Here is a 25,486-nt window from a genome sequence, read left to right as displayed (position 1 = left end):
GCGGAGGGCGCGGGCCCGGCGGGCTCGGGCGCTGCGGGGACTGGCGCGCCTCTCCTCGCCCGCCTCGGGCACAGGACCCCGGCCCCGACCCCACCGGAACGTGACGATTTCCTGGTGCAACACCAAGTCCCCGGAATTGAGCAGGACGTGCAGAGGCAGGGCCCTGCCCCCAGGGGTTTGCAATCTCAGCCTCCTTCTGCCGTAGTTAGGTCCGCTCGGTTGGCGCAACGCAACCGCCCGAAGTTAGACCCTGCTTGCAGGGTGTCTAACACGTCAGAGTTAGTCTGCCCACGTTTCTCTGCAACTCCCGTCGTGCTGTAGGTAAGTGCCTCATTCCATTCCGGAATATCCCTTCTGAGGATCCATTACAGATGATAGGTGGTATGGTGCCTTATACATATTTTAAAGGTTTAAGATTTATCTTTTAATTGTGATGCTCAAATTCTCGCGCCTGAAAAGAGTGGAGGGGTTGTAGTTTCAGAGAAACTTTTAAGTGCAATGTGTTTCCAAGACCGGGACCTATTAGAAGATTATAGAATCTGTGTAGTGGGTGGGTTATTACTGGGGTTTTGCTGTACTTTCTATTTATTTATTTTTGAGACAGGAACTAAGTTGCCCAGGCCAGGCTGCAACTTGTGAGCCTCATGCCTCAGCTTCACAGAGCGCTGGGATTACATGCATGCGCCACCACATCCCGCTTGGAGGAAATTCTTTTTGTTTTTACAGATTTAGAATATATAATACAGTACAAAAATTATAATTTGATAAATAGCATGCCTTGCACATAGTAAGGGTAAGCATTGTGTAATGAAACGGGTTTTTTGTTTTGTTTTGTTTGTTTTTTGGCATCGGGAATCGAATGTAGGACCTCGAGCTTGCCAGGAAGGCGTTGTGCCGCTGAGCTAGATCCCCGGCCCCTGTTTAATGAAACTTTTGGATTTTAGTTTATATAGTGTTAACTTTTCAAAACAGTGGTTCAGTGTAAAAATTTGTAGAACTCTGATTTACTGGTTAGTAGTCCAGGCTTTGCAGCCGGTTGAACGTGGGTACCTGAGAGGTATCGTGAAGATTACCCAAGGCCACATATGTCAATCACTCTGCAGTCCTAGACTTTCAGTAGGTGTTCAATGTGTGCTAATAATTGCAATCACTGTTGCTGAAACATCCAATCCTGGCAGCTAGTGATAGGACGTTGCCCATTTTTTTCTGTTTTTCAGATCTTGATGTGGAGGAGATGGACCACTCTGAACCAAGGATTTCCGAGTGATTTCTTCCAAAGCACGGGAAACTAACTTGGTTAAGTCTGGTCTGTTCTAACTGAGGTATTTAAACGTTCTCCCTTCATCTCTCTTTAGTCTACATGAAATAGGAAATGGTTGTTTCTAAGGGAACAGGGGACTCCCAAAGGATCTATGACTCATGAGCGCCATCCACCAGGTTTGGAGATTACAGAGTTTCCATGACTCTCAAGCTATCTGTTTATTGGAGACACATGATGCGTGTGGCCCCCCTGTGAAGGGGAACTAGGGAGCAGGGCTTCAGGACAGGCGGTTTCTCATTCTAGTTCTGCAGGCCGAGCTTTTATGTATCTCTTTATAGTTCTGTGGCTTTTCCAGGCTGGAAGGGCCGACAGACATGACGGAGGCCCAGAGACTTTGAATGACTCTTCTAGACGGGACAGAAATGTGGGTCTCTGTTGCTCTGTCACGCAGAGAGCTTCCCCACTTGCTGAGGGATGAACACCGTGCCGCACACCTAAAGAACCCACCCTGAGGCAGTTGCAGGTGTCACAGACAAATTCGATAGCCCAGCACAATAAGCTCTTCCCAGATGGGGACCGTAACAGCTATCATTTGTCAAGTACCTGTACAGGTATATGTTTGTGTGCCAGCCAGGGTGCCAAAGGTTTCCAAGGCACTATTTTTATTTATTCCTCACAATACCCCTAAGAAGTAAGGAAGAACAGGTGTTAAAGGATTGAAGTGTTTTCACATTGGAAGCTGGTTATAGATGCCTTTGTATCTCATACACTCATTCTGTTTGCAAAGCTCTATGCTAGGATCACAAAGTTCAAAGCAAGTGCTGCCCTTGAGGAGTTTGCGGCCTAAACTCCAGAGGGGGGTGGACCGCTGCCGCCTGCTGTTCACCTGACCCCCTTTGCCTGGTTCTCCAGCAGTCACGGAGTGGCCTCTGTCAAAAGAACAGACCAGAGTAATGGACATATCCGAGTTCTTGCCTCTCAATTCAATTTTTCATTTTATTCTACTTTAACGTATACTTCATCTCCTTATTAAAACTTTCAGTTTATAAACAGTAGTAATGCCTTCTCTGAATTCATTTATTTTTCACTCTGCAAATGTTTGTTGAGCTCTTATGAGGCACTTGGGTATTCAAACAGATTATAATGTTTTTATAATTATGGTAGTAGTCATATTCAGTCTCTTAAAGAATTATTTATTCAGTTGTTAATGATCTCTCTTATTAATATGCTGGCATATCAGCTCCAAGGATGTTAGAAGTTGACTCATATTTCAGGTTACACATAATTTTTAAAGAATTTTTAGAAAGGAATTTCTCACCTCTTTCTCTTTAATTCTTCATTTTTTTCATTACTGTCCCTTGCTTACGGAGGCCTTTTTATTTGTATTCTTTATCCACAAGCAGAGGAAAAAGCAGTTTAGCAAGGAAATTTCTTTAATCTGCAATATTCTCTTCTTATACCTTGTAGGCCAGAGGTCTTTGGGTGTTCAAAAGTAACGCAATTAAACATAGTAAATATTTTGTTTGATTTATAAGATAGGAGGTTAGAGAGAGCTCCAAGAAGTACATTAAGCAACAGAAATCAGATTTTAATGACTTAAGCCCCAAATATAAGCAAATGAGTTGTTGAATGTGAAGATGCTTTGTAAACATTAGGGAGTTTTAGAAATGCTATGCAGCAAATACTTATCGAGTACCTACTGTAAGTATGAAACTGTCCTAGTGGAAAAGGCGATCTGGCAGCAAAAAATCCTGATCCGGGGCTGGGATTATAGCACAGCGGCACAGCACCTGCCTGGCAAGTGCAAGGTCCTGAGTTTGATTCCCAGTATCAAAAAAAAAAAAAAAAATCCTAATCCACTCCCTCTAAAACCTGTTATTCTGTTAAAAAAAACAAATGCAGAAATAACTGTGATAAATACCAAAAGAAAGTACTCTGGTAATTTGAGGAAACATTTGAAATAGGAAAAATGAGGAAGACTGAGAAAGAATGGGATATAGTCACAGAGATATATCAAGTCCAGTTGAGTTAGAACTGGTCTATACAGGTGACCAGGGGGAAATAAAGCTGGAGAACATTCAGTACTGAACAGTAATCGCTTTGAGTGCCAACTAGGAAATCTGAATATTATTAACCAGTAGGTTAAAGCCTCCTGAGCAGAGGAGTGTTGTGACTGTACCCTAGGAGCTCACTCTTGTGAAAAGGTAGTTTGGGGGGCTTGGGAGGAGAGGCAGGGAGACCAGTTAGAAAGCTACCATAGTCCACCAAGGAAAAGAGAGTGGGAGGGGAAGACCCAGAGAGCGGGTGATAAGCCATGCAGGATAATGAGTAAGGAAACCGGAAGGGGCAGAGCCAAGGGAAGAACTGACAGAATCAAATGTCTCTGTGGAGGAGGAGCTGCCCATGCTGCTGACAGCTGTCCACAGCCTCAGTGCCCTGGAGGAAACTTGGGGACGGGGGGTTGGATTTGATGTGTTGACTGGGGCTATCTCCTAGACAGACAGGGCCTTGAGCTCCACAGGAGGACCAGGGCTAGTTTGGAACTCACTGGTATAGAAGAAAAAGTTAAGAGGTAGGAGAGTGATTTTCCAGTAGGGAGTATAGGGAGAAAAAGCTTGAGGGCAGAGCTTTTTTGAGGAAAGAAAGAAGCATCTAGGGAAGCAGAGAGCAGTCTGACAGGAGGGCAAGGAAGAATCCCAGAGGCACGTGAGTCTGGAGCCCACAGGAAAGAGTCTCCAGTGGAAGGAGCCTGGCTCCTCAGGCCCTAGACTGGGAGGGATGGGCCCAGGAAGACCTTTGCACTGGCAAGCGCTAGATCAGCGATGGTGAACCTTTTAGAACTTTCAGTGGTAACAAAGAGCCCGCTGCGGCGTGCGTGCCGTAGGTTCACCACCACTGTGCTAGATGATGCATTTCTTGTTTTCCTTTGTAAGGTAATACGACATGCAAAGTAGATGTGAAGTCGTTTAGTTGTATAAGTTTGTAGCTTGCTCAAAGCAAGAATCACTGTTTAATTTGACCCTAGCAAGCCCCAAAACACACTTCTGATTACTAATATTCTGGCTATTAAATATGGTTTGTATAGTAGCCATACACTGCGACAGATAAAAGAACATCCCTTGATAAAAGGAGTGTTTTGAAAACATTTCTGTCTGGGCATGGTAGTGCATACCTGTGATCCCAGCACTCTGGAAGAATGAGGCAGAAGGGCTATAAGCCCAAGCAAAATCTGGGCAATTTAGTGACTTACAGACCCTGTCTCAAAAGAAAAAAATTTTGAAAAGGCTGGAGACATAGCTCAGTGCAAAGGCCCTGGTTAAATACCCAGCATCGCAAACAACAAAAACCAGTATGGTTCTGTGGTACAAACAGTTCCTCAAAGTACCCTTTTACCATATGGCTATTGTATGATGTATGTCTGTTTTTCATGAGGTCAATATAAAGGAATCAGGAGACTGAGGTCAGATAAACCTGGTTTCACAACCTGGTGGGGCCTTTTCCCAGGCTGTGACTGTAGAACTTACTCTTAACTTTTTCCGCCGTAGCTCATTCAGGTTTATTGGATGACTGAGTGATACATCACTTGGTCAGGAAAGATAGTTGGTATTTATTGGCAGTTTATAAACGCTGATTCCTTTTTCCCTCACAACCTTGTATAGGTACGTAAATTTATAGGTACTCCGCGTCTACACGCAAAGCCTTATCTCTATGACTCACTTTAATATGTTAGTCTTACGGAAAGTACAGTACATGCCTCCAGTTATAGCTATTCTATCCTGTGTAGTTCAAGTACCAGCAATTTAGTATGGATAGGAATCCAGCTGGGGAACTTATCAAAGTATAGATTTCCAGGCCCTGGGATTTAATTCTGTGGATTTGGGGTGGGGCCAGGGAATCTGCATTTTAAATAACTATGGCCATGGCTCATGATGAAGATTAATAAATGGCAGTTTCTGGGAAGCAGAGAAAGGGATAAACCTGAGACTTGGTATGGTGATGTCATATCCTGTTTTGATTAGAAACGTGTCCGTGCCCAGCAGCTTTATATTTGTATCATTCGTGTTTGTGAATTATATTTGTAGTCAGATTAAAAGCAAATAGATTTCAGTCAGTGGCGTGGTATTATGGTGCCCCTCCATTGCTGTCTGCAGCGTAACCACAGAAGTAGGGGGTTTCACACAGCCCCCAAACCAGCTTCTTTTGGTGTGGAGTGAATGGTGATACCCGACTCCTATGCCCAGCATTTATAAAATCAGTGCCGCTGGACTTGTTAGCAATAATGCAGTATATTTAATGTTAGCAATAACAAGTACAGTATATTTAACGATGGCAACACCACACAGTCATGCCATTGAAATATTTTGCTGCATTTATCCAGTCTGTCTTCTGCTGAATAAACATGTCATTGTTATTTCCTTCATTCTCTGCATCTTACAATCACATAATTTTTCCACTAAGGTTCATGTTGTTACCTATCCCAACCTCATTTTAGAGGAAAAGCAATTTATCCTTTTTTTCTCCCTAGTCCTAGCTTTCTAGTTATTCACAACAAAGCTTTGAGACGTATATACATGTGTGATGTGTAAGCTAGGTGTGGAGAACATAAAATATTTGGTTTGTGTATATTGAATTATGTCTGGTGGAATGGAAATAATTACATTACATTGAAACCTGTAATTCCAACACTCTGGAAGGCTGAGGCAGAAGGACCACTAGTTTGAGCCCAGCCTGGGCCATGTAGTGACTTAGTGAGATTCTGTCTCAAAATAAAAAATAAAAAGGGCTAAGGATGTAGCTCAGTGCAAAGGCCTTGGGTTCAATCCCTGTTGCTGGAGGAAAGAAATACACTGAGTCATATTAAAGTGCATCTGCATCTTGTGGGTGATTTGCTTCTTTTGGAGGAGGAGGCTAAAGACCCAGAGCCTTTCCGAGACATTAGGTACCAGGTTTCCCTTTCTGTACCCGTGACCCTCAAGGAAGAGGATGGAACTGATACTCCTGAAGTGCTCATCTCTTTTATCTTATTAGAACCCAGATAGCCTGGCCGCAGAGAGGCTCTACAGGTGCAGCCAGAGTGGTAGCGATGAGCGTTTCTGGCCGTGGAGTCTCACTGCAAAGGCAGCCTCTTTCCACTCGCCAGCTGCTTCCCCAGCCACGCAGTGAGAGTGCAGAATAGTTATTTGTTCTCATTTTACCTCAGAGACGCAAAGACCCTCGTTCTTGATGTTATTATAACCCCAGGATTATTGACAAGATGCAAATGGAGCAGAGATAAAGCATGATCTTTAATTTGTTAACACTTACTGCGTATCAAGTACCAGACCCAAGACCCCCGCCAGAGGCTCCCTATCTCTAACCTGTACCTATCTAGTATCAGTGTGTTGCTGCAAGCTTTTATTTTAAAGCAAAAACACCTGTGGATTTCTGTACTGATAAGATTAATCAGTTGGTGTCTTAGCTGTCACATCGCTGTGCTGGGCTGAATGTTCCCTATATACACCTACATACACCAGTTGAAAGTTTAAAATAACTTCTTATGGGATTGCCAAGGGGTGCTTGATGCACGCGTGTTGGTTTCCCTCTGAGGCCTGAGAAGCTCACAGGAGACTGGGAAAGAGCCCAGAGCCCTGCAAAGCAGGGCTGGAAGAGGTAAAAAGCCTTTTTTTGTGCAACCTTGGGAAAGAAAATTGTAACTTTGCTGGTTTGGTTTCCTCACCTGTAACCAGAGATTTGGCTCAAGGGTGGCTCAGTTTCCCTTCTACTCTGAGGTGCAATAATTTCGTTTCTTTTTCAGCAGAAAAGTAGAGGCACTGGGAAAAAGAAAGAAGGGAAGAAACAAAGGGAGAGAGGGAGAGAAGGAGGAGGGCAGGGATGCAGTCTGTGATCTTCCAGGGGTCCCAATTCCATAGCTCCCACCAACTGTTCTCACAGGCTCCTACCTTTACCCTATATGCTTTGTAATAAAAGGTGGGAGATTGTCTGCATTGGGGAAGATGAATCTTATAAAAAGATGACAAAATGGGACAAGGTTGAAGGAAATCATGGTTTTGAAATTTTGTGGATAAAAAGAACTTTGGAAATAAAATAGCCCAACAGAAAAGTCACAGGACTCGCTCAGGGTCTCACAGCTAAAGTGGGAACAGAACCCATTGTCTCTTGTCCAGTCTGCCAGACACAGACAGACTATTGGAGGGCAGAGGACAGCAGCCAGCAGCAAAACCTAAAGGGGCACTGAAGTGTTTTGTGGTCTTCCAGCAGCACATAGTAGGGCACCGGGATACTGCACTGCTGTTGCAGCTAAAACACATAGATTCTTGCCAATTAAGGTAGTTAAGAAAATTTCTTTTTTAGCTGAGAGAGGCAGAAGGCTGTTCTCATTTTTTCAGAGCATGTTTCCAGAGGTTTGAGGTATAGTTCAGTGGCAGAGCACTTGGCTATCACGTGCACCACAAAAATAAGAAGCATTTTTCCGCTCTTATGTTACGAAAATGACTCAGCTATGCTATAATTCAATTTGGAGAGGAGCTAAACGTTCTCTCAAGGAGTATGGAGAGAAAACCCAGTATCCACACCCCTGTTTTGCTGGCTACCACCCATGTGTTCATCCCAGAGCGGATTTTCATGCAATGTGCAGTGGCTGTGTGAAGCCACAGAAAGGCGTCCTGGGATTAGTCAGCAGGCCCACGAAGGCAGGCTTTGTGCTGGGTGAAAGTTGGACTGTCATTTCCTGCTTTGTAAATTGAACATGCTTTTTAGGCCCTTTTATATGTGTGTTCTTTTTTTTCTGTCCGTGTATTAGAACAACTTCTGACTATTAGTAGAGTTCATTACACTTAGATAATAAGACCACCGATTCCATAAAAAAACAAGGCTGAATTCATTATCTAGAGAAAAAAGATGCACATTCAGAATCGATCTGCCCAAGCTTACACGCATTTTCGTGTGAGTGTGGAGATTTCTGTTTAGCTCTCCTAGATGGTGATTTGACCCCGTGCTTGGGCTCTGATTGCTGAGCCACATCTGTGCTGTGTTGAGCTCTTCCCTTGGATTAATTCGAGTCCACCTTTGCATTAATGAGAGGGGACAGGGGATGGCTTTGAGAAAGCAGAGGCCCGAGGACAGACTGCGGAAGCAGTGCTGAGGCACTGAAGTGAAGCGCGGGTGTATTAGGACCCTTATCTATGGCTAACCCCGATTGCTGTCGTGCTAACTAGGGTTTAAATAAACCAAAACCTTAACCTTTAAATTTTTTCCTGTGAAGGTCTAGCAATTCTGGAGTGTTTTTTTGCTGCACACCAGAACTTGACTTTTTTTGCACAAAAGCACTGTAAATTGCCTGGGAGACATATTTTTTCCCTAAACGGAAATATGCTTCTAAGTGAGTATCTTACCCTGTTTTGTTGTATATTTAATTTCTCAGTGTTTGTTTGTGTTTTTGACATTTTCAGGAAGCTAATTAAGATCATTCTGCCACATTTGAATGTTCTATTTTGAGACTTTTTTTTCTATTTATAACGAGTTTCTGATGATTTGTGGTTCTATTTTAGGAAGTACTTGTCAAGGTCTTTTTTTTTTTTTTTCTTTTTTAAAGTTTAAATAGGAGTCTTACTCCAATCCCAGCAACTACCAGACGGTTAGAAAACGACCTATTTTTTTCTTCCACAAGTTTGCCTTGCTCAGGGAGGATAGTAAAAATTGTGGTGATTAGTCAGTGGGGCTGCTCAGCAAACCAGTGCAGTACTTTGGAGGCATGCGTTATGTTATTAATAGTTGAAAGAGAAGGTTCTCTGTGCCTGCAGAGGAGGACCTGGGAGAGGTCAGCACCTGGGCCCAGGGGGTCCCTGGGCCCTGTGGCTGCTCAGGCTTCTGAGCGGTGGCCATTTTCTGAGTGTGAGGAGGGGAAGCTCCGCCCCCGGTGCAGGCCGGGAGCGGCTGTTCTCTAAAATGAAAGCACCAGCAGAAGCTCAGCTGTTCCACTGCACAGCCTGTTTGTTAGACTTTTTTTTTTTTTTGGTGAATACATTTAAAGCATAATTTTTCTAAACAGCATAGTGTGGGTTTTCATCTGCAGTGGGCTAGGCCTTTGTTTTGGGTGCTTTGCTGTGTTACGTTATAGACAGATCACAAAAGTCTGCTCTAAAACAGGCGAGCGGGGGAACTCGACCTACAGGTTACTGCCAGAAATCTACGTCCTGCTTAATTCAGTGAACTTGGGGGTGAAATTGGCAAAACAAACTGAAATTCAGTTCTTTGGTACATTTTCCCGCTCCCCAACCATTTCCTCCGTCGTTTTTCTTGTCTAAACCACTGTGCGTGACCAGCCCGGCCAGGGCTCTGTAGTTTTTCGTAGGAGCAGAGCCCCAAGCCTCTCCTCCGCCTCACCCCTCGCTGTTGGCTTGTTCAACACGTCTGCCAAACGCTGTGTCTCCTGAACCCAGGGCAGAGGTGGTTTTCGCAACTCCAGGCTGTCTCAGAGGCCTGCGCCGCCATGCCTGGCCTCTCTCCAAAGGGCTGGGTACTGGCAGTGGTGGCTTCAAACTGGAAATGGGGGAGGCACCATGGGGGAAATGGGAGAGAAAGGTACGTGTACACGTGAGAGAATCTACCTGGTTAAGTAAACACTCAGGAGCCCAGGCCCATTAGCCATGGTCTCTGTGCATGGGTATTTTGGTCTGAAACCAGGCAGGAAGCAATGCAAACAGCCTGTCTGTGGAGGGGAGGAGGAGGAATTGGAGCGGAAGGTGGGTCGGGGCAATAGCCCCAGCAGCCTTGCTCGAGGGTGTTCCTGCCAGAGACAGAGTGTTCTCCAGCTTGCAGTGGTCAACTTCCCATCCCCTGAGGTCTCAGCAGCAGCACAGAAAGAAAGAGAGGCTTCAGATGTAGTCTGTTTGGTTTACCAGTTCCAGAATGGAACAGGAAGAACCCATCACAAGAAGCTCCTCCTCTGAGCATGTCACACCCAGGACAGCCAAATGCGGCGAAGCCCGCAGAGGCTGACGTGGATGGTGTCAGGGAATTGGTGACAGCAGGCACGTCCTGATGGGCCACATCTGTGGTGCTGATCCACTTGATCCAAGGATGGTTCTGCAGTATCAAACAGCAGTCCCAGACTGGAGCAGTGTGAGAACTGTCCTCTCCCTGTCCACTGACATTTCATTGACCCTCTGCATTCCCTTGAATGTATAATACCGTCCCCTTTTGTTCAACATCTTTTTAACCACTCCCATTTCCCCTCTCGGTGCTATGTGAGTCATAATGTCTGTGAAGCATTTAGCACAGAGCTTGACGTGTAGAAAGTGCTCATTAAACGTTAGCTTTTGTTGTCACTGGCGTCATCATCCCCATTATAACTGTGTTCATTGCACCAAAGGTAAGGGAATTTAGCTTGTTTAAGCTGCATTGAGGCCTCGGCCATCTCTACCCTGACAGAAGCAAAGATGGACTACATGTACCTCAGCTTTTGCTAGACTGACCTGTTTACCTCACCCTCGTTTACTCTAAGAGTTAGGCTTTTCTTGGTATTCTGGCAATAAAGAGAAACAAGTTCTGCCATTGTAAGTGAGGTTGTGAGGCTTCAGCCACATGGGATGGCCTCTAGGGGGATCCAGGATGTCAAGTACTTCCAGGACTTTCCAGGGTAACTTGACCAATGAAAACCCATCGGCCGGTGCTGCAGGGGGTCCTAATGTTTGCTGCTCAAAGCATGGTCCTTAGACCGGCAGTAGGGGCATAATATGGAAGCGTACTGTAGCTGCTGAGCCTTAAGCCCTGCCCCAGACAGCTGTGTCCAGGAATGTACCTAAGATCCCCTCCAGCCTCACACACATTGCCATTTTCAGAGCACACTGCTCTAGCCAGTATCTTACCGCACAGGGACAGACAGACATATGCAAATTGGCCCATGTGAGATTGCTAACTTGCTGGCTAGGAGGCATTTGGGCATAGTGTTAGGAGATGTGGATGGGGTTGTGGCTTTTGAGTTCTGCCACAGAGATATATGACGGGGTGACTTTAACCACCATAAGAATCTGATTCTGAAAGATTGTTACAAGTGGGTTGCAAAGAAGGAGAATTCCTGCCTTTGGGAGAAAGAAAACCTTCATGTGTCAGGTGCTACAAAAATAATTATAATGTGAGACCTTCATGGGGAATGTGAATGGGTATTGAAAGAAGTGACCCACTCTCAGTGAAGATGTATGTGACCCTGGTGGGACCCATGATCACAACAGAATGGAGGTGTAACAGAATTTTCTAAGTGTTAGTGACTGGCCACATGGCCTGCTTCTAAGTTAGCATTTTGAGGGCCAGGTATATAGCCCAGAGGCGCAAGCTCCTGCCTGGTAAGTGCAAGGTGCTGAGTTCAATTCCTGGTACCAAGAAAAAAAAAAAGAAGCATTTTGAAAGACAGAAATAATCCCATTCTTCTGTGGTGACCTGTTGTCTGGACCGGAAACTACCAGGCTGGTGAGGACAAAAGGTCCACAGTATCCTAGCTTCGTGTCAAATTAATCCAATTTAGAAAATGCGCTAAATCTTTTCAGCCCTGAAAAGTTCTTGTCTACATTTTAAAGGTAATATAGTCTAATTAGATTTTTGTTGGTTTAGGGTTTTATTTTTTCCGTTCTGTGTAGTACTTCTCAGGTGGCTTTTGCCCTGAACACTTAGTGCTGTGAGGTCCCTTGACAGAACAAGGCTTGATACTCCCTGAAATCTGGAAATGGAGTGTCCCTTCCTCCTCCCTCCCTCTTTTCTTCCTTCTCTTCCTGCCCTTGTTGAGGAAGAGCTTGGAGTTCATCTCTCCCATTCCTCCACATACATTATTGCCATGTTGTCTATTATGGGCTGGATGGTGTTCCTTCCCCATAGAAGATGCGTCCTAGGACCTGGAACCTGTGAGTATGACCTTATTAGGAAAAAGGGTCTTTGCAGATATAATTAAGGATCTTGAGGTGGCTGGGGAGATAGCTCAGTGGCACAGTGCCTGCTTGGTAAGTGCAAGATCTCGAGTTCGATTCCCGGTACCAGAAAAAAACTCCTAAAAAAAAAAAAAAAAAAAAATGATGATCTTTCAAGGATCTTGAGTTGAGATCATCCTGGATTATCAGGAAAGCCTTAATCCAATGACAAGTGGCCTTATAAGAGACTCACGCATTGGGTCTTATGGCACACACCTATAATCCCAGTACTCTGGGAGGCTGAGGCAGGAGGATTGGAGATTTGAGCCCAGCCTGAGCAAGTTAGCAGAACTAAATATATGTATATAAAAGAACTGAGGATATAGCACAGTGTGCAAGCCCTGGATTCAACTCCAGGAGATGGGGGAAGGGAAGGAGGGAAGAGAGATGGGGGAGGACAGAGACAGAAACCAAAGAAGACTGCAAAGACAGAGGCAGGGATTAGTATGCAGCTGTAAAACAAGGAAAGATTAGAACTTTAAAAGCCAGAAGCAAAGAAGGACCGTACACACACACACACACACAATCTTCAGAGGGAACATGGCCCTTCCAATACCTTGAATTTGGACTTCTAGCCACTGGTATTATGAAAGGATAAATTACTGCTGTTTTAAGTCACCAAGTGTGTGGTAATTTGTGGCAGCACCCCTAGTAAATTCTTAGTGTCCAACCCAACCCAACCTTGGTCCAGAAGCCCTGGGAACTTGTTAAAAAGCAGATCCTGGTGAACTCAGTGTGGTGATGTGCACTTGTAATCCTAGCTACGTGGGAGGCAAAAGCCAGAAGATTGCAAGTTTGAGAACAGACTGGGCAATTTAGTGAAATCCGATCTCCCAATAAAAGTTTTAAATGGCCGGGGGTAGAATGTTTATGTAACATGCACAAGCCCTGGGTTCAATCCTTAGTACCACGAAAGAAAGAGGGAGGGAGGGAGGGAGCAAACAAAGGAAGGAAAAAATAAAATCAAATTCTGGGACCTTGCTCCTAGGTATTCTGATTCAGGCTAGCCTGGGGTGACATGAAAAAATGGAATTGTTGCCAAGAGTTTCCAAGTGATTCTGCTGTGCACACTCCGTTCCTCAAGCTCCATCCTTGACCCAGTTTACTTTCCTTAGGCGAATCCAAGCTGTTGCTTGCACCCGCCCCTCTAGGTTAGCACACTGCACATACAGCTTCCTGCCAGCAGCAGAGGCTATGCAGGCTGTCTGTAGATCAGAGCCACCCGTACTTCCCAGGTCCCTCTGGGGAACCCAGACTTCATCACCCTCCCCACAAACCTCTCTTTGACTTGGGTCCCCTGCCTGTTAACGGCCTGCCAGCTCTCCAGCCACTCTTCCCTAATTTCTAGTTAGATTCCTCCATCTAGATAGCGCTTTCTCCTCTTACCTCACTGTCTCCTTGCTTGCTTTCTGGACAGTCTACAGATACCTTGCTCAGCACTGTTCCCAAGAATGACCTGTCCACACGTTCATCAAATCATCCCTGTTTAAAGCTTTTACAGAAAATAAAGTTTTGTCACTGCCTTGCCATTGTCCTGGTTGTACATTAGACTCACCTAGAATACTCTGGTTTCTCTTCAGATCGTATACATCTTTCACCTTTTAAAATCACCTAGAGAGCTTTTTGAAAATTCCCAATACCAAGACTTCACCCAAGACCAAATCAATTAGAGTCTTGAGTTGGGGCCTGAGTATTCATATACAGTAGTCAAATTCTCACAGTGATTCTGCTCTGCGGTTAGGGACAGACTGGAGTTGGAGGATAAATTCAACCCATCGTGATAATTGACGCTTACTGACTGGGGTCCTTCCAGTCACCCTCCCCATCTCCCCCTACCCTGCCTGAGCGGTGGCTACCTCACCTCTTTGTTCTTCCCCAGACGGGGCCTTCTTATGCCCCCTTGCATGTGCTTAGACCTCTGCCTGGAATAGAAGGCCATTTTTCTCTCTTGGATTTTCAGGAGATGCCCCCTGTCCTTCAAGACTTAACCCCAACTATCTTTCCCTGACCTTTCTTCCCCAGACTCAGTTTCAGGCTGCCACCTCCACAGTCCTGGATGCACCCTCACATGGCACTTTGACCAACATAGAGGAGGCTTGCGCATGTCTGTCTCCTCCAGTGGACCTTGGGCTCCAGGAGGTGGCTGCCTGAGGGAAGAAATCGGGGATTCAAAAGGGCCAAGGGGAGAAATGGTTCCATCTCTCTCAACTAAGGCTACCTTAAACCTCATTAGATGCTTGTTAAAAAACCAGAACTCTACTGGATTTTAATGAATGTATTGAAGATGTATTAGTAGTAGTAATATGTAATCTCATTAATTGAATATTTGCTGGTTAAGGTCTGTCTATTTATTGCTCTGTTTAACCATCACCATAATCCTCTTGGGTATTACTCCCGTTACACAGAATGGATTAAGCAGAGTGCTGTGTGATCAGGTCATGCAAGATGACTGGAAACCCAAAGTAGACTACACAGGTGACCCTACCAGTCCGCAGTGTGATAATGGTCTATCAGCTGACCAGGAAAAACTGGTTTTATTAGTAAATATAGCTAATGATATGTATGAGTCACAGATACATCTTTGACTGATTCAGCATAAAATAATCACAGACATTAAACATGCCATTCAGAAGATGAGATGGGGCCAGTCATGGTGGTGCAGGCCTGTAGTCCCAGCACTCGTGAGGCTGAGGCAGAAGGATTACTGTGAGTTCAAGGCCAGCCTGGGCTCCATAGTGAATTCAAGGCCCAGCTGGACTACATAGTAAGACACTATCTAAAAAAAAAAAAAAAAAAAGGATGGTGGCTTTTATATAATAAGGGTTAGGTCATACAAATGTCTTTTTAAGTATGTTAGCAGTTATTTTGAAACACAAAGTCACAAGATCAGGGTTACAAATCTAGCTTTGCCAATTGCAAGCTATGTACTTGTGAGGGATTTTGGTTTGAATTTTCTGAGCCTCGCTGTCTCATCTTTGGAATGGAAACACTATCTCATGACCCGCAAGGGTGTCGTGAATAGGAAAATCACCTCGTGTGCATGAAAGTGACTTAGAAGTGGTACAGGACTTAAACAGGAACAAGGCTGGGTGTTCTTGTCTTTGTTCTGTATTTGGGTCCAGAAAGTTGGCCTTTAGGAGGAGCCAGGATGGGGAAGGTGGCGTTTCTGCTGGGTAAGCGGATGTGGGCCTGAAACAATGGCAGGCTGTCTGAATTCCACGGCAGGGCGGGGCACAAGGATGCTGGGATGTAGGCCCAAGAAAAACAAGTGGATTGAGCTACTTAGGAGAATGAGGAGATAGAGAAGAAGAGAAAAATGAATCTAGCTGTGTCTGCTGAATAGACAATAGAGCGGGGAGAAGATAACTGGTTATGGCTTTGCCTTGAGTCCCCTGTCACTCAAGATCAGTCAATCCAGAGACCATTAGATCAGTCCCAGGAAGCTTGGCATCTTGTTCCTTTAGGTTGTTCCCAACAGTTGTGCTCCCAGCAACTCTTAAGCTTTCCGGATCTGAATTCAAGAGCGCACTTACCCTGTGCTCTAATTCTCGGATCTAAACATAATGTTACACAAACACAGCCAGAGCTGCTCCTCACAGAATCTTTTCCAGACAGTGTACTGTATATTCCGTATGCTCCTCCTTAAAAAGGAAAGCAAGGCTTTATCTTTTTATTCTAATAGATTGTAACACGTTCCCTAGGTAGTCGCCAATCAGCAGTACTGCCCTTGAAGTGAGATTCGAGTGGGTGACAACAATCACCTTCAGTCTTGGTCACTAATCCCGCCATCCTAAACTGGAACAGGAATCAGCGTAGCACGTTTAAGCAATCAGTAGATGTCTTTTAAGATAGAATTGTTGTTCTGAACTACAGTGTTTCATCAGGATGGGCCAAATGAGCACAATTTAATGGGAGTATTTTGTTTTCTGGTACCAGGAATCGAACTCAGGACCTTGCTCTTGCCAGGCAGGTGTTTGTGCCGCTGAGCTATATCCCCGGCCCTGGGAGTAAGTATTTTAAGTTTCAGTTAAGTTTCCCTTTTATAGAGGAGGATTCTTTGCAAGGTCACAGTAAGCGTGGTGCCATTTGAGGAGCATGGTATAGTAGGATCTGTGGGTCAGGAAGCCTACATACCTGTTTTGGTCATGGCATGAGAGCTTCGGCTTCTGTATAAAATTCTCTTTATAGGAGAACAGCTGAAGGAAATGGGCATGTGGAGCCCAGGAAGGGACGCACAGGTGAGGAAGAGCTGTGGTGTGGCAGAGGCTGGTGTGGAGGCCCTGGAACACCTCAGTCTTCAGGCTGAGACTTCTGAAGAGAGTCCCACACTGGTGGAGCGGTGCCAGAAACCCTGATCCCAGGATCTCAGAAATCCATTTGTGGCAGATGATCAGCGCTCATGGCCACTAAAAGTCATGTTCTCTTTGCACTTTGTTATCAAAGACATCCCAGGCTCAGCTTATATTGAAGCAGTGCTTACTCATCTACCCTACTCATTTTGAGAAAAGTGTTGGGGGCCGGATTTGCCATCTCCGTGGGACCCGAGAGCATTTCTTTGTGTGGCTGCAGCCCCGTCTTGTGGATGCTGCGTTCTGAGCTGGGAAGGGGCCGTGGTCACCTGCCGTGAAGGAACCAAAGAGCTCGGCCCAGGGGATCAGGTGTCTAAGAAAGACCGCCTGCTCTCGGAGGCAGGAACTTCTTGGGGGACTCACTGTACCACCTCTACCCCTGTTGAGGCCAGGACCCTGGAAGAGAGAAGGGACGGGCTCAGCAGCACAGACAGAGCAAGGCCTTCCCTGAGTTGTGGTACAGCTCACAGGTACTGTTTACTGGATAGGGCTGGTACAGAGGCTTTCTGGGCAAGCCTCTGCTTACCCAAGGAAAGTAAACTGGGCCAAGGATGGAGTGCGCACAGCGGAATCACTTGGAGACTCTTAGCAACAATTCCATTTTTCCTATCTCCCCACACTACCACGGTGCCACCCCAGACTAACCTGAATCAGAATACTTGGGAGCAAGGCCCCAGAATTTGATTTTATTTTTTGCTTCCTTTCTTCGTGCCCTCCCACCCTCTTTATTTCATGGTAGTAAGGATTGAACCCAGGGCTTGTGCGTGTGAGGTAGCGCAGGCCCACCTCCTGCATTCAGCCCTGCCTCCCTGGTCTAGGACACCCCTCTGTGCTGCCTCCTCGCCTTGCTGTCATGCTGCCATGCAGAGCATAACTCACCTAACTGTGCGGGAAAGCCCTCCCCCACCAGGATGCGGATGGGACGGAACGCAGGGTGCGGAGAACACAGCGCTCCTGTTGTAAAACACTGTGGCTTTTCCAACCGATTTCCTAACATTCTGGCAAAGCCAGCTGCCTTCCTGTTTCTACACAAACCAGATAACGCGGAGGGGAATGGCCCCGGGGCAGTCACGTTCAGTCCCTAATCCAGGTGGCACGGGCCAGTGGGAATGGGCCTGTCGAAGTCCCTCAAGGGCGAGAAGCTCCTCTCTGGCTGTTCAAACCCTGTCCTCCTCTCTGGTTAGTCGTCACCATCAGGGGTTGGCGGATGGCATCTTTCATGGCCATGTTCTGGTTACCCAAAATAGTAGAGTCATAAATTTTATATCTGTTAACATGTAGTTATTAAATACATCCATCATAATATTATATCGTGATGCCTGTGCCTATTTTTTGAAAGTGTTCCTGTAAATAACGTCACTGTACCAAAAATAGCATATTCTCCCAAGGTCTTAGCGTAGAAACTCTTACTATATTATTCCTAGTCTCTTCCTAAATACTAGTTTTTGCACTACCATCCAAGTGCTTGTAAGCAGAAGCCCTGCTTTACTCTCAGGAGAAAGATAAGTATACAAAAGAGCTGGGCATGATGGCGTGTGCCTGTAGTCCTACCACTTGGGATGCTGAGGCAGGAGGACTGCCGTGAGTCTGAGGCTAGCCTGAGCTCCATAGTGATGTCAAAGCCAGCCTGGGCTGTATAGCAAGATCCTATCTCAAAAACCTAACAAACAAAAACAGAAAAAGTCAAGTGTGGTGGCGCATGCCTGTAATCCCAGCACTCAGCACAAGTTTGAGACCAATCTGGGCTATATACTGAGTTCAAAGCCATCCTGAACTACATAGTGAGACCCCATTAAAAAAAAATTTATGGGGAAAAGAAAGGACGGCCTGGTGAAACAAGAAAAGGAAAGCTTGGAACTTTCGACCACATCTGACAGTTGCCCATAATTTTAGTCAAGTACTTTGATAGAAGCTTGAACCATAATTTAGAATAAAGCACATAAATGCACTAGACTCCAAACGGAACCCCCGTATTATTGTGGAGCAAAACACAAGCTATTGAATCCTTCCAGTTGAGACTTAAATTAAAAATTCTCAAACCAAAAACCAAACATGGGGGCTGGGGATTTAGCTCAGCGGCAAAAGCGCCTGCCTGGCAAGTGCAAGGTCGTGAGTTCGGTTCCGGGTACTGGAGAAAAACCAAAAAAAAAAAAAACCAAACATGAACGTATTCTGTACAATAGACCATAACCAGACTGATAATTCTCTTAAGGTTCCTAGAATAAAGTGAGTGCTCGGTGGCCCCAAAGCCGCTCTGCAGAACTCCCCTTTGCATGCAGAGAAGGGAGCAGATGTGATCTGCTCAGAGTCGTAAACAGACTGGAGAGGAAATGAGGCAGAAAGCTGGGGACCGGAAAACAGTGTCCCTATCCAAAACAGGCTTGCAAGGCAGCAAACAGATAATACCCTCCTTTTGTTTTTATTTGTAAATTCATAGCCAAATTTGGGTGACCTTTTGAATACGAGGGAAAGGACACATAATGGAAATTTATTAACAATCTAAGTATTTGTCTTAAAAAGATTATTTTGACCCCGTTCATACCACGCTTTTTATCAGAATAGCTAAGAAATAGCCAACTTGAAAGATTTTTATTTAAATTGTTAATACCCTTTTCTGGCAACCTTTGAAATACCAACAACGCCACTAAAGAAAGAAAACAAAACCACTTTGATGTATTTAACAAAATGTAGCAAAGGTTTGGGGAAACGTCTCTCTGCATGGAGGAAGGGTTGGTTGGAGCCTTTCTGGGGTGTCAGTGTGAAGGACTGGGGGGCTCTGGGCCATTGAGGGATTTCACATTCCCTAATTTGGGGCCTAGGGCCAAGGCTTAGCTAGTATTTGCTCCCGCTGACATTTGCAACTGATAATACAGTAATTTGATAGTCGCTGCTGTTTATGGAGTTTGATTTTGAGCGGTACACTATAGCAGACACTTCATGGGTATTATCATTTAGTCTTCATGTTAACTCTGGTAGAGACCGATATTAGTTCCATTTGGCAGATGGAGAAACTGAGGCACAAATTTAAGAAACTTGCCCAAAGTCATGACAGCACCAGGACCACTTGACACCAAGGCCCAGGCTCTTTGTCACTGTCTCAGATTGAATGCACTCTGCCTTACCCTAAGTTACTCTAAGGTAAAGACTGTTTTATGAATGGACTAGTGCAGTGCTTTGGGGATCCCTCTGTCCTCCCACTTTTTACTCGCCCTACCATTCCCTTTCTGTGCCCCCTTTTGTGGTAAAGCTTGATTTATACTCAAATGGTAGGTGGTAAGCATTCATATCTACTGTCTTGGAACAAAAATATATAAAAAGCAAAACCGATTAATATTTGAGTGCTGCATATTCAAAGTTTACATTTTGCCAGGTGTGGTGGTGCACCCCTATCATCCCAGCACTCAGCAGGCTGAGGCAGGAGGATCACTGAGAGTTTGAGGCCAGCCTGGGCTACATAGTGAGCCCAGGCCAGCCTGAACTACATAGCAAGACCCTGTTTCAAAATATTAAATGGATGAATGAATAAATAAATAGTTTACATTTTTAAAGAAAATTAAAAGTCGAATTTCATGGAAAATACTGAGTTTCCCTTAAATGTTCACCCCAGGGCACCTTTATCTCTGGGCACATTAGAGAAATTGCAACCTTCTGTCGGGGAGCAGGCCCGCACCTGGGGGAACATACCTGGCCAAACATCACACGGGTGGCTCCCAGGCTGAGGCTGGGTACAACCTGGACCCCTGCTCGTGGCAGCCCTCTCAAGTCAGGCTGTAGTTTGCCAGACACAAGCTGGAGAGTAGTCCAGGCTGATGCCTTGTGCACCTTGGCGGTTTGGTTTCTAGTGTATGCATATTTCACTCAGTGCAACTGGACAGGCATGGAGAGGCTAAGTTTTTTTGTTTTGGGGGGAGTTTTTTGTCTTTTTGAGACAGGGTCTCACTATGCAGTTCTGGCTGGCCTTGAGCTCACTTTGTAGCCTAGGCTGGCCTCGAACTCGCAGTGATCCTCCTGCCTCAGCCTCCCGAGTGCTGGGATTACAGGCATGAGCCACCATGCCCGGCCAAAGTTTTTTCATACGTCTTGATCCTCCTGGTCCTGAAATGGACAGTGTGGTAACCACACAGTGCCTGGCTTTGAATCCCAGCTCTGCCCCTCACTACCTGAATAATCTGGGCTGAGCTCCACGGCCTCTCTGAGCCTCAGTTTTCTCATTTCCAAGCACATTGCTGTGAGGAATCAGGGCTAATGTCTATGCAGTGTAAGGGTCCTGGCACACAGACAGCTTGTTAGCTATACGTGGATGGCACATCTACATGATCTCCCCACTGCCCAATGAGTAAGTAGCAGCGGGGACATTGATGCGTGTGGAGGGGATGTGGATGTCACTCTACAGTTAACCCTGGGAAAGGCTTCATGGCGGGGCTCCAGCATATTCAGGAGTCATAGTAGCCCCTGTAGAATGTAATTATTACTCATAAGTCACCTTGTTGTGTTGCACATCTCAGTAATTTCCAGCAGGATATATACCAGTGAAGCATAAAGCAGGATGCAAAAGCTTCTGCCCAGCAGAACCTCTCAAAACTCTAATTTAGAGCTTTTTTTTTTTTTTTTTTTTTCTTTTTTGAGGCTCCATTTGTCAGTCTGGCTTGCAAGCTTGTGCTGAGAGCCGCCACGGTAAACAACATTACTAGAGCCTGCCCTTTGCATCTTGCTGTTAGTTGTCTGATGGAAGGAAAGAGAGTCTGTATGTTTTTGCAGGGCACCATATGTCAGGGCGCCGGGACACACAAACGTCCGTGGTTCTGCAACCCACAAGTGGGTCATCGGCCCAGCACCATCATCAGATCAGCTTCTCATGAGAGGAAGCTGAGTGAGGGAGAGAGCGTGCTCAGAAGGAATTTCCAAGTGGTTAGAAGGAGTGAGAAGCCATGGGAGCTCCAGAGAGAGGAGGAGATCATGTGGAAATGAAGTTCCTCACAAACACCCACATCAAGGCCTGGCTCTATACCTGTGTGCTGCCAATTTTACATTTTTAGCATTAAAAAAAAACTAATTTAAAAACTTTGTGGCCAGTGCAGTCCAAGTACCCAAAGCGAAGTCCCAGTCCCTGGACTTTGAACAAAACCTATCAGCAGAACTTGAAGGATTGCTCTTTTCCTTCCTTTGAGCCAAAGTTGCAATAGTAAGCAACTGGTCAGTATATTGGAGCTGTGTTTGGGTGTTTTAACTTGTTTGGACAGTAATATCTTCCTGGGCAGTAGATGGCCCTGGTGTGTCTTCTGTAGCTCAGCTCGAGGGTGACAATGTTGATTTATTTTGTGTGTGGTGTTTTGGTTTTCCTTTTCCCGCATCAGAATACCTTTTTGACGTTTTATACTCAACAAGGGTCTTCTCTCTGCCAGTAGTGTAGATGGAAAATAGCAGGCCAGTTCACATTGGCCTGAAAGCTTGGTAACAGTCAGAAGGGGTAGCTCTATAAACCTTAATGTTGAGGTGCTTTTTGCTTTTGCATTTATTTATTAGGGTTTATTAGCACCTATTATGGGGTAGTTATAGCTCCGAAGGCCAGGAACGCTGGTAAACAGTTTCAGCCCTCACAGAGTTTGTGCCCTATGTTAAAGCACACATTCCTCAAATGTTCCACTATAACCATAATTAGTAATAGAAAGAAAAGTGTCCTTTGAGTAGGTAACAGGGAAAGCTGATTTGGGGGTGGGGTTTGGATGGAGACCAGAGGGGCCTGCTGCTGTGGCTGGAAGAGCCTCCCCGCTGCAGAAGCAGCTGCAGCACCGGCCCTGAGATGGGGAGGACCCGGCACATTCAAGGAATAGAGAGCAGCCTTGTGTGGGTGAGAGCGGCAGGAAATGAAGTCAGATCACAGGGAACCTCAGAAGCCTTTGTAGGGGTCATGGGATTTGCATTCAGGTTTCTGCCGCGTCTCACCGACCATGACCCAGCTCATGTTGGCCAGGGCACTCTTCCCTGTCTCAGAAGCTGGCTCTGCCTGGAGAGTCCCCCAGTGCTCCTCGGAGGCCTCTCACCTACTGGTCTCATGCTGCACCTTGACTGGCTCCTTCCTAGCAGGAGCATCACAGTCCCTGGGCCGACACCACCATCCCCAGCCTATAATGAGAGGGTAGGAGTCACAGGAGAACTCGCCTCAGATCGTCATAGCCTGGCTGTATGAATGTTTTCTGGGCCATGGGGCAAACAGTAGGACTAACTGCATCACAGGTGCCACCTGGAAAATGCCTACTGGACAGCTGTTATTTACCTGGCGAGCTGTGAAGGATCCGAGGTCTAAAACCATGTGCCCAGCAGCGCTCAGTCAGGAGTCTGCTGGTCTTAACTCCAGTCCTCAGGGCCCCTTCTCTGGGGCTTTTGGCACATTCTTCGGTATCTTTCAGTGACTTCCTAGCGTGTGACTCAGGCTTGCCGTCCCCTAGAAGTCTGCGTCTTAGATCCCAGTGTGAAGCTTCTTTAGGAGTGGTCTTGTATAATGAAGCCATGGTCTGGACTCAGCTGTGCCCTTTTGTGCCGTATGGAGCAAGTCACCTGCTCTGACTTAGTAACTGCTGTGTGTGCATGCACAGGAGGCAGCAGAGTCCAGCAGGCCGAACACGTTCTGCCAGCGGAAGTCACATGCTCTGCCGTAAGCAGGTCACTTCTCTGGGCTCGGTTTCTACATGTGCATTATTGGCACGATAATAACGTCAGCTTCCATATCTTGAGCATTGATTCCCTTAATCGATTTAATGCTCTGAGCACATAGTAATATTTCCATTTTGCATGCTCACTTCCTAGAATTGTGGAGGTGATGAGGTGAATTAATGTGCAAAGTGCTTCCCAACCTGAAGTGTATCAGGTAAAATAATTTCATTCAGAATTGGTTGGGGAATTCAGACAAATGCAAATTATAATTAGCAATATTTATGGCAGCTATCCTTACCTAGTGTTGACTTACAAGTATACAGGATTACTGTATTACTATTTGTAATGCAGGTTATTAAATTTTTAAGGGAGTAGCTGCTGAGGGCCTTCTATGTATCAGGCCCTGTCCTTCTTGCTTACAATGCATCAGTGAAGAAAGTCAGATTGCTAAAGTAGTGGGACTTAAACTCTACCAAGGAAATGGACAATAGATATAAATAAGTAAACTGCAAATTGGAATATTCTGTCTGCTGTGGGAAAAAAGCAGATCAAGATGAAGGTGGCTGGGCGTGAAGGGCAGAGGACCAGGCTGCATTTCACTCAGGGTGAGCCGTTTATATTTTATAGAGTAGATGCTCCACTTACTGGTTCAACAAAAACCTACTGCGTGCCCGCTGCTGTGTGCGGCAGCCTGGAGATGCAGCATGAGCTGTGACCAGGGCAGAGGGCCAGGATCGTACCATCCTGTTCTCCGGGATGGCAGGTTCATCCTGCGACCTCAGGGCCAGGAGAGATGCACACGGAGGACCAGCAGGAGCGGGCGCTCTGCCGGTGCTAGAAGGCCTGTCCTCGCCACGAGCTGGAGGTTCGTTCTTGTTTAGAATCCAGAATGAACCACAGTTCCTCCACTCTCCCCTAGGGATCGCAGTCAACTAGAAAAGCAAGGCCACTTCCATTAAACCGGGAGGCCTTTAGGTTCACAGCAAAATGTATTTGGCCTTTGAAACCAGCTCCCTACCCCCGTCTTTTTTTTTTTCCTGTACCGGGGATTGAACATGGGAGGTTTTTACACTGAACTGTATCCTGACCCTTTTTATTTTTTATTTTGAGACAGGGTCTCAGTAAATCACTAAATTGCCCTAACTGGGCTAAAACTTGCAGTCCTCCTGCCTCTGCCTCCCAGAGTACTTGGATTACAGGTGCGCATTACCACACCTGGTTTGAAACCAGTTCTTAATGGTTGACTCCCCCTTACAATAAGAGGTTTCGGGGCCTCTCCTGGGGCACCCTGCCCTTGGTCCTCTTCACGTTCAGATTGAAAGTGCCCATCAGAACTCTTGCCCATAGGTAGTAATTGAATGAAACAAGGGCGTAGCGCTGGAGGGCTTCAGAGACGGATTCTCTGATGGCATTCACCAGGTTTCCTAAGCAAGCAAGTGTCCCGGCATGCTTGATCCTGAGCTCAGATAACTCAGGCTGCCCTGAAACATTGCTGCGTTTCAGAGAAAAACAAAGGAACCAAGGCCTTTTTCCTCCTTTCCTCAGACAAGCAACCTAAAATGTTTAACCGGGCCCTGACATCCTTCACGAATCTGACAGTACTTGTTCTCACAGTCTGTGTGCACGCAACTACAAGTCCGGAGCCGACTGTTTAGCTTCTCCAGATAATGGGTGAGGTTTTGTCGGCCTCCCTCCCTCTCTCCCTGTGGGGTGCACGCTGGCAACCCCCGATGGCAGCTTAGAGTCAAGCAAGCGACAGTTAAAAAAACAGACCACCTTTGTCCCACTGTGCCTCCTTGAATCTGAAAGCGTTAGTGCATTAAAGCCTGATAAGGTAGCTCTTGTGTGCCGCTTTTTGGCCACATTTAAAAGATGAAATCAAGAGGATTTTCCTTTTCCTAGACTCAGCCCAACTCTATAAAGAGCTTCTGTTTTGTAATCTGTTTTGGAGATCTGATGCATGTGTTTCTAACACCCCGTCACGTGAGGCCTGACGTGGATACCTAACACGGCTGTGTGCAAGGGATGTGCGTGGGATGGCGGAGCCAGTTCCCTGAAGCAAAATGTCTTTTGTCAGAACCCTTCCCGCAGGGACTAGCAGACCTGCGCAGTAGATCCCGCCTCCGCCCGGGCCGCAGCAGGCCCACTATGGACTGCAAGTTTGACTTTTGCAGGATTCCAGGTCAGTACGTATCTTAATACAGTGTGTTCTTTTTTTAGTTAGGGTTTACTTCGGAGTTTCTTTTTATAGAAGACAACATGCAGTAGTG

At 45.9% G+C, this 25,486-nt stretch overlaps 1 protein-coding gene across 1 annotated transcript in view; it reads left to right on the top strand.

Moving 5' to 3' along the window:
- Window positions 1-1,217: 1,217 nt before the first annotated feature.
- Window positions 1,218-25,486, top strand: part of Zbtb38 (zinc finger and BTB domain containing 38) — a gene marked incomplete at its 5' end in the record, with an annotated part of 36,720 nt that continues 12,451 nt past the window's right edge. The window contains 1 exon segment of the mRNA XM_013506261.1: window positions 1,218-1,322.

Source organism: Chinchilla lanigera, unplaced genomic scaffold, assembly GCF_000276665.1.
Source record: "Chinchilla lanigera isolate Chin_1 unplaced genomic scaffold, ChiLan1.0 scaffold00107, whole genome shotgun sequence".
Taxonomy (NCBI): Eukaryota; Metazoa; Chordata; class Mammalia; order Rodentia; family Chinchillidae; genus Chinchilla; species Chinchilla lanigera.
This window is presented reverse-complemented; position numbering and strand designations above follow the sequence as displayed.